The following is an 8,269-nucleotide window of genomic DNA, read 5'->3' as shown; positions in this document are numbered from 1 at the left end:
ACAGCCCAGGCGGTCGCACCATTAAGAGATGCAAACAAAACATGACCCTGCATTCAGGTTGTTCCCAATAGTGGCTCAGCAGGGACTACAGGAGGGAGGGGAGGGTGGAATTCCCCAGCCTGCCAGGGAGCAATCTGTAACTCTGAAGTTGTTTAGAATTGCTGGCACACGGTGAGCTCTGACTTTTTGCAGGTTTTATTATTGTTTCTCTGAGACATGTATCACCACCGTGCCTGCCTGCCCTTCACTTCCACTCGACGCCCCCGCCCCCACCCCACCCCAGGCAGCTGTCTCCCTGCTTGCCTTCCCTGCCTCACAGATAATAATTGGATATTTTGCTGAGTGTCTTCTCTGACGTGTGGAGTTTTCTGCTGATTGGAGCACAATGAATCTACCCAAGAAATAAGAGAATTCCCCAACTTGAGCCTACAAGTGAGTGTTTGTACAATTACACTGAAACCTGTAAGAGCCAAGTCTCACAAGTTTCCCCCCTTTGACCTGGTACAGTCTTCACACTGCTGTATTACTAGTTTCTGTGGGAAACATTTGAGTTTTCCTTCTCAGATAGGTTTTTGCCTGATACAAGTTTTGACTTTTGCTAGTTTCGCTGTATATAAAACAATTCTGTAAATAATTAGGTAAGGACCATTCAAATATTCTCATATGAACCTGTCAGCAGCAGTTTACATGTTTCCTGGGCAATTTTTCAATGTATTCTATAAAGCCCGAAGAGAATTATGACAATTAGTCTCCAGTTTGTACTAGTCCCACAGCAAAGACCATTTGTACTGGAGTTAAATGTGAAAGACTCAAAGTGAGCTGGCAAGCCATTCCCCTGAACTGTAGCGTATGCCTGTCCTTTCTATAAATATGGCGAGATCAATGGTTAGATTTAATACCTATTTTCTAAAGTCAAGTATCATTCGGGTTCATTCTAGAACACAGACTCTGCTACATGGCAGCAGCTTGCACTTCATATTGTGAGTTGAGCGTTAATTAATGCATTCATAGCCGGCAGCATAATGCGAACAGCCTACTCTCCTAGCAGAGAGAATCACTGCAATGACATCTTGTCTTGCTTGAAAACCGTGCTTGAATATAGTTCGGGAAATTCCATAATTGGAAAAGAGCTAGGAAGAAAATCATAGCACTAGAATGTATCCATGTGGGGTGGGGGAAATCCTCATTTCCCCACTTTATTTCTCACCAGAATAGAGCGGTGTCCCTCACAGCAAAGGAAATACCAGGTGTAGCGTTCATTCTCAAGTGAGATGCTCAGCTCCCTTGCTTTAGGACTTCTTATGGGATTTAAATTAAACACCAGAAAATTGAAGCATGCACTAGACTAGAGCACCAATAATTCTTAGGCAAAGTAGGCCTGTCGGGGGAATCCGATGAATGTGTATGGTAGATTTATGAGGTGAGCAGTCACAGTAACATTTCAGTACATAAAGGACGGGGAGAACAGTTGGTTCGAGAAACTAGATAGGTCTATCCTAGAAACATTGGCCAGACCAAGGCCAATTCCTTTCTTAGGAGGCTGAGGCCGAACCTGCCTCCACTCATCAGTACTGACACCAACTGGCCCTCCCACAGCACAGTGATCACACAGAACTCACAGACAATAGTCAGAGTTATGAGATTTATTAAGGAAACTTACAGGTTACAAATACTCAAGATGCAATCATTTGGGTAGGACAGCCTCTTCTTCGCTATGCCTGCAGGCAGGCCTGTCAACCGAGTGGCCCATTGGCCTCTGCCCTGCTCAGGCAACAAGGCTCTTTCAGGGATGCCAATAAATGCCCAAAGGGCACATTACTCTGTCATAATCCTCACCCTAAAGGCACTCCAGCTCTAGCACTGTGAGTCAGCACTTACGTGCCAAGGCACCCTACTCCACAAACTAGCCTCCTGCACAAAGGCACACAGCTTAACTTGTTCTATACACTGGGAAGGCCTGTGCTCTGATGGGTCTGCTGCGGCCACTTCTCTGTTGTAACCACTGCCTCCTGGATCAAGGAGATCATCATGGGATTCGAATGATATGCTCTACTCATGGTTCTTTTCTTCTGCTGGGCGTCGTGGAACCGCTTCTTGCTTCTGAGCTGGCTCATTCTATTTCCAGCAGGATGGGATTTACAATTCACCCTGTTAATAGTCACTCACAACTGCATCCTGTAAGTAGCTTTCCCCATCTTCTTTAACCCAAAACCATCAGGGAAAAGTACCATATATAAGCAGAGTTTTTCAGCACATTGTTAATGCCGTTTTTGTGGTAAAATTAGGTGCCTAGCTGATATCCAGATCAGCTTATACTCGATTAGATTTGGTAATCGGTAGGAATAACAAAGACTATAACTAAAAGAACTACATGAAATAATTTACTGTGCTGCACCATTGCATCAAAATTTCCACTGCTTTGTTGACTCTCTACTTCACCAAACACGAAGTCCTCCTCTAGCAATTGATCCCTCCTTATGATATGTCTAAAGTGAATGAATTGAATAATGTTCTGTTATGGTCCAAATATTTTTCATGGGCTCATTTTCAACGTAGATCACTAGAGGTTTCTTCCTGGTCGGTCTTAGTCTGGAAGCTCTACTGAAATCTATCCGCCATGGTGACTCTGGTGGATATGAAATACTAGCAGCATTGCTTCCAGCATCACAGCAACACATAAGCCACTGTCATGAAAACCTGAACGAGCTACAATAGTCTCTTTCTATGTCTTCCCATTGGCTGGGGTGGGCGTGGGGGAAGAATAATAATGCAAAAGCAGCTGTCATCGAGTCAGTTGTAACTTATGGTGACCCCATGTGTTTCAGAGTTCTGTCTATTTTCCATGACTGTGACCTTTCAGGAAGGAGATCTGGTAGTGCAGTGGGTCCACACGAGCCTGTTAACTAATCAGTCAATGGTTCAAACCCCTTTGCTCCTTCAAGCGAGAATGATGAGCAGTTTGCTTTCATAAAGATTACAAAAGCCCATGGGGAAATTCTACTCTATCCTATAGGATCACTTTGAGTGAGAATTGACTCGATGGCAGTGAGATCTTTCAGAGGTAGATCACAAAGGCTTTCTTCTTAGGTGGCTCTTGGTGGATTTAAATGCCCTACCTTTTAGGTGGTAGCCCACTGCTTAATTGTTTGTGGCACCCAAGCCGTCTTCCACTTAAGAAAAACCTACCAGAAAGCAAGTGAATGACAGTAACTTTATAACAGGAATGCTCTTAAGCCCACTCGCATTTCTAAATCAACATACGCTTCAGTCTTTGAATCTTTCGTCTTGTTAGTAACAGAGTTATATGTAGAACGCACAACTGAAGGAGACGTGAAAGTACATTTGACATGGACCACAGTAGCCCATAAAATCTGTATCAGTAATCTGTGGATGTTTTTAAATTTTCAGATTTAGATTTAGTTTGTGTTGCTAACACACTTTGTTTCTGGAGCTCATTCTTTTATTAAGAAAAAAAATGTTTCAATATTTTGAAATGACAAAGCTACCTATACGAATACATCTTAGAAATGCCTTACAAATATTAAAAAGCTAAAAGTAGATCTTTTTAAAGGACCCCTTGGCATACTTAGGTTTAATAGTTTGAGTGATGATAGAAGGAATATGTCCCCTCTGATCTGCTTAGTGCTTTGATGTTATGGCTTTCAATAGATCTAAGATTTTCACATGCATATTCAAACATTGTATTAGCTATTTTTAGCATTCGGCTGCTGGTCACAAGGTCAGCAGTTCAAACCAGCAGCTGCTCTGCCGGAGAAGGATGAAGCACACTCGGCTTCTGTAAAGCGCCACGGGCTCAGAAGCGCTAAGCACTGCTTGACTGCATCCTGTGCAGGTGCTCTGAGGCAGAGCAAAGGCTAGGGCAGTGGCACTAGCTATTTTAAAGACGGAAAAATTACCTGATAAATCTTTGTTCTCACTTCATCATTTTTAAATTGTTTTATTGGGGGCTCTTACAGCTCTCATCAAAATCCATCCATACATACATTGTGTCAAACACATTTGTATGTATGTTGTCATCATCATTTTCAAAACATTTTCTTCCTACTTGAGCCCTTGATATCAGCTCCTCATGTATTTTTACACCCTTCCCCGCCCTCCCTCCCTCATGAACCCTTGAAAATTTATCATTTTTGTGCACCATCTTCTGTGGCCACCACCCAACCATCGGTCTGTTGTTTTCTCCTCCAGATTGTTATCCCAGCTATCTAATCTAGACAGACATACAAAAACAGTAATAAGCACAAAACAAAGCAAAGCAAAAAGACTGTAAAGAGTTCTAGGTCTCTTTATTGACCTTTCTGAGTGTTTTCCAGGTCAAATATGATAAGGTGCCATGCCCTGCCCCCAAAGTCTATTTTGGGGATTCCTCGTGGATTTCATTATTTCGCCCCAGTTTGATGGCGTTAGATTGGGCAGAATTCCCAAACTGTGTCTCCAATGTTGTTCCCTGTAGCTCTATGGGTCTGTGAGAGAAGTCGTGTCTCGTGGTGGGGCTGGCCCTATGGTCCTCTCTGTGCATTGGCTGCTCTGAGCAGGAATATCGTCCTCTAGGCTTGGTGGGCCAGGATGTGTTCCACTCTCTCTTTCTCTCTCCTTCCCTCTTAGTTTGCTCCTGTGTGCTCTGATCAGATGCACACCTCTCCCTGAGTGGTAGCTTCAGTGCTGTCCTCTGTAGTGCATTCTTCTGAGGGGGGAAGGCAGGGTTCCACATAGCTGGGATTAGGGCTGGCCCTGCAGGCCTCTCTGTTGGTTGCCTGCTTCATGCCAGTATCTTGCATTTTTAAGAATGGTGAATTCTTACATTTCCCCCAAATTGTTTTCCTTTCTCAATAGCTTTATTAGCCTACTTAGTCAAATCCTCAAGGAAACCCACCACTGTTATCAAATTTTCTCTCCCCGTTATGAAAAAAGAAACCTGAACAAGGATTTCAAGAAACCTTTAAAAATTAAAGAAGTAGAAGATTAGTGTTTTCCCTGACATTCCCTCAATAAATCTTAGAATTTCTACAGCTTCTGTGGCAAAGAATTAACCCTGGTGATATCCACTGCCCCATGAGAGACTGTGTGTAATAGAGGCAAGTATACTAGAGAATGACATTAGTTTTCATCTGTTTCTTAAATACCCACATCAGTCAGATAGATGTCATTCATTGGCTTCCAAGTGTTTACTATTACAAAGATTTGAAAAACTGTTTGTTTTCATAGTGTATATTTCCCATCCAGCTAGCTGGCTGCTGGCAGGCATTTGTCTTAAGGCCACACAAAACCCATTCATCAGACAAAGGATTTGAAAAGCTTTTATACTTTTCCATAAATAAAAATGACAGCTTTCACTGGAGAAGATGCCCTCTCACAAAAGGCCATTGGAATCTCAAGACAATGAAAGCAGCTTGTCCTAGAAATATGGCTGTACCCTGGTTCCAATGGTTAACACCATGATCACTTGTCTATCTTGTTTAAGTAAAATAGTGGGCTCTTCCCTGCCTCCTCTCAAAAACCAAGGCTTAGCTTATGTGGAAGGAATGTAACTGGAGAGCAGAATGGAAAAAGAAGATGCGGGAACCTACTCACTTGGGAGAAAATACCTCCTACAGCTAGTATATGCTCCCTTGCATATGGAAAAGTCCTTTGTAGGATGATAAATCCTCTATTAAGGCGAGGTTGATACTAGCAGGTGGGAAAGCAGACATCTGGTCTGTGGAAGGATATAAACAAAATTTGCCTTTTAGTAGAGCAACAGGGAATACATAAAAGAAAACTACTTTCAAAGATTTACACGTTAACATACACTTACAAATTAATCATGTGCAAACCAAGTATCGATGCTCTAAGTAGCTGAATACAAAGTGGCAGAAGAAATTGGAGACTCAAATGTGATAACTCAGGAAAGTCTTCTCCAAAACAGTGTAATGAGTGTTTTGAAAGTAAGTGTGGAGGTGGAAGGAACTTTCTTACCCACATTCATCATAGAGTGATTGTATCTGCCAAACAGATGTATGAGCTCATCAAATGCTTGATTTGTGTCTACAAATAGAAACACACAAATGAATTTGATCTCTCAGGGGGGAAAAAATGTTTCTGTTGGCTTCTAGCACTTTTCTCTTACCTGGATTTCATTTGCACATGAAAAATCTTTGCACTGATTGTTAGCACAGCTCAGTTCAAGCTGTCGGTGAATCTGGAGAGTGGGCATGCCCCAAGAACGATGCTGGAGGCATTTTGAAATGTCTGACATTTGGCAACTCAATGGAAACATTTAATAGAACCTTCCAGGGTTTTATACAGTTCCATTTCCGTAAGTAGAGACATGTTTTTGTGTACAAAATTAGCCTTAACAGTTACTTCCTCCACATTCACTGAGGTTTTTGACATCTAGTGGGGTTGAGGTTTCCATGAACAGATGGTTTTTCTATACTTATCATCATTGCGTAATTGCATCCATTTCTAGTTTTCCATTAGAAGATGCATGATCAAAATCTAGGAATTGAGGGTTTTTCCACCTTTATAGATGCCTCTTTTAACAGAAAAATAATGGTATTCACAGAAAAGTTTTGGAATGATTCACTAACTTTTCACTCCAATTTTCTTTTTTCTTTATTTTATTAGGGGCTCATACAACTCTTATCACAATCCACACATAGATCAATTGTGTAAAGCATATTTGTACATTCATTGCCCTCATCGTTCTCAAATCATTTGCTCTCCACCTAAGCCCCTGACATCAGCTCCTCATTATTTCTCCCCACCCCCATCCCTCATGAACCCCTCTTCTCTGACAATTTCAGTTATTCTCTATTTCAGAGCCTCTCTCAAGACTGAGTTGGAAGACTGAATTGTTTTTACAAAGTCTAGCCTATAATTGAAAATACACATTAAGATTATAGCTACTTTTCAGTTCTTCCGATTATATGACTACTTCTTTGCAAAGAAATGTAGCAGGGAATTAAAGTATTTTCTTTTCTTTTATATGAGATTTTCGGGACATCTCTGGTTTCCTGAATTATTGCACTTTCACATGGGTTTGAAGAAATTAAACCAGTAATAGTCACATTGCCGTTAATATCCTAATGCATAAATGGAATGAAGGGTGTTGTAAACTTTTCAAAGAGATGTAGTGGCTCTGGTCTGGCTCAATATTTTGTCACAAAGTTTAGATATTTTTAAACATTTGAAAAGGGGATTAAAAACATTAAGCCAAAACTAGAATGGATCTCAACTTCCTCATTATTCTTTAAGAAAACAAGAGACAGAGAGCAGGACTAGTGAGATGAGTCATTGCGGAATTTTAGACTCATGGTCAGCTTTGCTGAAGACTCAGAAGGAAATTCAAGTATTGTACTCCATAAAATAACTGAAATGTGTGTCCAATTCGTTATAGCTCATCGCATTCTCAGGTTCCATTCCCGTAGGACTCCGACCATTAGCATCTCTGTTTCACCTTCTTGCGGTATTCTAGTCAATGTGGTATCTATTGCTTTCCCCTGGACCAGATAAAGCCAAGGAAATGATGTGTAAATTTTGTAAAGCCAGAATCAAAGATGCCAAATGAATTGAGATAGTTTGGAAATTGTTAAGATTCCTCATAAAAGATGAAGTGTTGCTTTAAATAGAATAAAAGGATGGGAGTAAGGGGGGGGGGTGGTGAAGTGATAAATACAATGAGGGAAGGTATAAGAGGGAGAAAGAAAAAGAAGCAAGTATAAATCATTTGCCCTCCTGACACATGGTGATCCCATGTGCTTGAGTAGAACTGTGCTCCACAGGGCTTCCAATGAATGCCTTTTCAGAAGCATACTGAAACATTTTACATTTCAGTTAGCAGTAAAGTGCTTAACTATTTGCACAACCCAGGAACTTAAAAAAAAAAAAGACATTCTCCGTGTTGATCCTATGAATGCACTTCATGAGGTATTTGCAATCTTACTGGGTGAAGGAATCCAGGATAAAGAGTCACAAATCATTATTCTGCAATCTTGTATGTCCCTTCGGATCTTCCTTTTCCTTAATTTTGATATAAGATTGAATTCACTGTTCGCTAAGGTTCCTAATGTTCTCCTTCCCTTCACTTAATTCCTTTTCCTTCTGGTCAGCATTGCAATTCCCACTTGGTAAACACAGACGCTAAGGCATCAAGAAATGGAACAGACCACCCCTTGGGGAGTAAAGGAGAAGAGAGTACGTATATTCCAGGCTGTCTGTGAGCCTTCATGTTTTTTCCCCAGGAACGAAAAGTCCACGTTGAGGGCAG

The 8,269-nt window shown here is 41.2% G+C and overlaps 1 protein-coding gene across 1 annotated transcript in view; it reads left to right on the top strand.

Moving 5' to 3' along the window:
- The window catches only part of PLD5 (phospholipase D family member 5), a 456,985-nt gene that overhangs the window by 372,640 nt on the left and 76,076 nt on the right, over positions 1-8,269 (top strand). The window lies entirely within an intron of this gene.

The sequence above is a fragment of the Tenrec ecaudatus genome, chromosome 1, assembly GCF_050624435.1.
Source record: "Tenrec ecaudatus isolate mTenEca1 chromosome 1, mTenEca1.hap1, whole genome shotgun sequence".
Taxonomy (NCBI): Eukaryota; Metazoa; Chordata; class Mammalia; order Afrosoricida; family Tenrecidae; genus Tenrec; species Tenrec ecaudatus.
The sequence above is the reverse complement of the archived record's forward strand: the minus strand, read 5'-3'. Positions and strand labels throughout refer to the sequence as shown.